Below are 4,668 nucleotides of genomic sequence, written 5' to 3' on the forward strand. Positions count from 1 at the left end.
CAGGGGAGCCCTAGGATAGATGGGGTTGGGCAAGGTCAACTCAACCAATTCCAGCCTGGGAGGCTGGCAAACCAGAGGTATATTTTAACACTCGAGCAGCAGATCCTCAGGACTGTTCTGCCACCTTTGCGAGTTCCTTATACCTTGGAGGGATTTTAATCAAATACTAGAGGGCAATGTTACTTAGGGAGAAGAAAAACGCTGGGGCTGAAGCCTGTATGGAAACAATATATTCTAAACTAAGCCCTGTGGCTTTTAACCTCTGGTGTGTGGGACAAAGCTGCATTGTTCCTATTTATAAAGTGTATTCAACGCATGAGGAAACAATCCCTGCCCCGAGGAGCTTGCAATCTCCCAGCAGTAAACAAAAAGCACCTTACACATGTTCAGAGGCACTTCCCAGCCAGTTTGCAGGTACTGAGAAGAAATGTCCTGGTATATCCCAATGCCCAAAATGGAATTTTAGGCTTGATAGAAAAATACACCAAGGAGCCACAGTTTTTCAGAACTAAGCTAAGGTTGCTACTCCCCACCTCAGGATGTTTCCTGTCCTTTTATCAGTCTGATGCAAGGCAAACATTCAGCAGGTGCAGTTTCCCGTTGCCAAATCTTCAAGCTCCTATTGAATTGCTGCTTTCACATAGCTGTTAATGAGCAATGTGTTTTTTTGGTTGTTTTGGGGTTTTTTTGTCAGGTGCAAATATATTTTATTGGTTCATTTCTTGCACTTGAAGCACTCTTCGATGACATCTTTGGCCTGAGGTTCCTTGCCATAGTCTTTGACAACAACACAACTGCAGCCCACAACTTTATGGGGTTTTCCTTCTCTGTCGATCTTGCAGAGACCTACCCATTCACCCAGCTTCTTGTTGTCATCAACCTTTATCAGGCTGATTTGATGTTCAGCACAAAGTGCTTCAACCAGTTTGACTTACATGGGCTCGTCACAATTGGATGTGAGAACACAAAGGTGGGCTTGGAGTTTGTCTAAGGCCTTGGCAGCTTCACGAATTCCACGGGCTAAGCCATCGTGGATAAGTGCGGTCTTCAGCACTTCTTGAAGGGCGGTGTTGACATCCATTACACCTCCAGCAGCAATGCCTTCCTCGGCCATGGTTGGTGGTGACTCTCCAACCCGGGGGGTTACTCAGCTTCCACAAGCCGATGGTGAAAAGGACGTTAGTGAGCAATGTTGGCAAGGGAGACATTCCGAAATGAAAGCCACATCTGCAGGGACTCAACTTCCCAGAAGGATCCAGGTGATCTATGGCACTGGATCAAGGTCAGAGTCTGCTGTCTGCAGACCACGGTAATATAGAACAAGTGGAGGGGATCATAGAAAGCCAGAATAAATAATCCAGGACATGCAATGGCGTCCTTATGACCAGGAATAATTTACTTAACAAGGACTGGCTAATTGTTCTGAGCAGACCAGGATAACACATAGTGCGAAAAGTGTGCATGCACCACTGATTCCCTGTATTGTATTGTATTCTGTTCCTTTCTTAATTATCTCTAACATTCTGTTTGTCTTCCTGGCAAGCTCCCTTGACTGCTGGCCGGGTTAGCTAGAGGCCAAGACCCTTGCTCTGACAGCATGCCACCCAGGTAGAGCCTGTGCCCTCAACAAACAGGGCAGTGCAACCCGAGACAAGCAGCATCTCAGGTTCTTTTAGATTATCAGCCTAGACAGACAGGCAAGCACTGTCTCTACTATAGCTTATCGCCCAATAATAATAATAACAACAACAACAACAACAACAACTTATACTGTCTCTGTCTACTGCTGGGCAGGGGGCATAAATGGGTTTACATTTGGAGTTCTACTGCAGATTTTAGCTAGATTCATTTTTTCATTCCTTCTATCATTATTTCATTACATTGTTATCTGCATTTTATATTGCATGCTGCTGTGGGTACTTTGAGTGGAGACTCAATTCATAAAATGAAAATAAGAATAATAATTTAGGCCAAATGAACTAGAGTGGGAAATTATTGCATTTTCCTCAAAATTTTCAGGATGCAAATATGCTATATTACACACCTTGTGCTCAGCAGGGGATAAGCCAAAGAAAGGGGCTGCTGGAATCGAGCAGCAGTCCTACAGGGAGGGAGCGAGGGGGCTGGAGGGTGAGAAGGGGCTTGTCTCAGGCTGGTATGCTCTCCCTGTTGAATGCAGCTAGGGTGGTCAACTGTGTTGATTGACTCTGCAGTTAGCAGACTGGCTTGGAAGATGGCTGTAATCTGAATATTTGCTGTATGCGCACTCTCTAGTCCTAAAGCAATCACAATGATGACTGAAGCGTGTTATAGGAAATATATGCTTGGATAGTAGAGAGTTCCTAATTGTTGCTCTAAAAGTTGATACACAGGAGCCATGCTTGCTCTCTGATCTCCACAGGAGAGAGAAACAACACACACACTTTTTTTCCCAGCCAAGCACCTTTTCTACCCAACCTGCATTTTCCCAGCACTTGCTAGACTTTTGGTTTTGCCAGTACAATTTTACACCAGCCTTGCATTATGGAAAAAATGCTGGCTGCTCTGCTTGTAACATGCCAAAGGCCTGTTTTAAAATAAAGAGGAAGAGAAAAAAAACTCCACCCTTTTTCATATGAAGCAATTCATTAAGACTTTTTTTAATGTAAAGATGCAAGAAATGTTCTGTACGACCTTTTCCTGATCATGTGCACTACCTGATTTAGAAAGGACTGGTTGCCTTGCCTCAACAGCCCCAGAGATTCGCAAAACATGTAGAGGAGGTGATGCTGCATGTGCTAGCCTTGCCCTAAAGTTAGGGCCTAAACATTCCTGCACATCAGGGGTGTAGGAAGGGAGGTGCGGTCCGCCCCGGGTGCCACCCTGATGGGGGGGTGACAAAATGGTGGGTGGCACTTGCCGCGGGGCCTGCAGCGCGCACGAGCCACACGTCTCGGCGCCCGCAGGCTCTGCACTGCCCGCCCACTGCCTCCCCCCCAGCTGTAGGTGGCTGAGGCCCTGTGGCACGCTCTGTCCCTATGGGTGCCACGCACCCCGTCCCTATGGGTGCTGCATGCCACAGCCTGTGCCTTCCCTATGGGTGCTGCGCACCCTATGTGGCACGGCGCGTGGTGCCCATAGGGACGGGACAGCACCCATAGGGACAGTGCACGCAGCACCCACAGGGAAGCCACGGGCTGTGCTGCCCCATGGGCACCGTGCCCCTATGGGTGGTTGGCCTCACCCCTGGGCAGGCCACCCCAGGTGCCCAAGAGGCTTCCTCTGCCACTGCTGCACATACCCAGTGGACAGATGTGACAACTTGGCTCATGGGACACAAGGATGATGCTGCAGTATCATGCTGCAGTTTGAGAATGATTCTCTGTTTGTGGGGCTGACCGCAGCTCAGTGGTACAGAAGGGGCTTTACACACAGAAGCTCCTGGGTTTGATTCTTGGCATCTCCATTTCAATAGCAAATGCAGAGGAGGGCAACCAAGACGAGCAAGGGGTCTGGAAACCAAGGCCTTATGAAGAATGCTTGAGAGGGAGTTGGGTGTGTTTAGCCTGGACAAGAGAAGACTGAGAGGAGATGCGATAGTCAACTTCAAATATCTCAAGGGCTGTCACATCAATTGAAGATGGAGCTTCTCCTGCTCCGGAGGGTAGTACTCGAACCAATGGATTCCGACTAATCAGGAAGAACTTTCTGACAGTAAGAACTGTTCCAGAGTGGAACGGACTTCCTCGGGAGGTTGTTGTTTCATTGGAGGTTTTAAAGCAGAGGTTGGATAGCCATCTCTTACGGATGTTTTAATTCAGATTCCTGCATTACCGGGAATTGGAATAGATGGCCCTCAGGGTCTCTTCGAACTCTACAATTTTATAATTCGATATTCTAAGCAATGAGGGAAATCTGCTGCTGGAGAGCTGCTGCCAATCATAGATGGAAACACTAGGCTAGATGGATCTGATCCATGGGTAGGCAAACTAAGGCCCGGGGCCCAGATCTGGTCCCATCGCCTTCTAAATCCAGCCCATGGATGGTCCAGGAATCAGCATGTTTTTACAAGGGTAGAATGTGTGCTTTTATTTAAAATGCACCTCTGGGTTATTTGTGGGGCATAGGAATTGGTTCATCCCCCCAAAAAAATATAGTCCGGCCCCCCACAAGATCTGAGGGACAGTGGACCGGCCCCCTGCTGAAAAAGTTTGCTGACCCCCTGATCTGATCAAATGAGGCTTCCTACACAGTGTTATGGGACACAGGACATGGTTTGAAAATAAAGGAGGCTGTCACCTTACTGAGCCTAAGCAGTGTCTAGGTCTGGTCTATGCCAGCATTGATTGGAGGGGACTTCTCTGGGGCCACATGTATGCTGTCCTGGGGTCCTATGATGGAAGAAAGGTAAAGGTAAAGGTACCCCTGACCATTAGGTCCAGTCGTGACCGACTCTGGGGTTGCGCGCTCATCTCGCATTATTGGCCGAGGGAGCCGGCGTATAGCTTCCAGGTCATGTGGCCAGCATGACAAAGCCGCTTCTGGCGAACCAGAGCAGCACATGGAAACGCCGTTTACCTTCCCGCTGTAGCGGTTCCTATTTATCTACTTGCATTTTGACGTGCTTTCGAACTGCTAGGTTGGCAGGAGCAGGGACCAAGCAACGGGAGCTCACCCCGTCACAGGGAT

At 48.4% G+C, this 4,668-nt stretch overlaps 1 pseudogene; it reads right to left on the reverse strand.

Moving 5' to 3' along the window:
- Positions 1-682: 682 nt before the first annotated feature.
- LOC118091913 (small ribosomal subunit protein eS12-like) lies at positions 683-1,174 on the reverse strand (annotated as a pseudogene).
- Positions 1,175-4,668: the final 3,494 nt, after the last annotated feature.

The sequence above is a fragment of the Zootoca vivipara genome, chromosome 12 (assembly GCF_963506605.1).
Source record: "Zootoca vivipara chromosome 12, rZooViv1.1, whole genome shotgun sequence".
Classification (NCBI taxonomy): domain Eukaryota; kingdom Metazoa; phylum Chordata; class Lepidosauria; order Squamata; family Lacertidae; genus Zootoca; species Zootoca vivipara.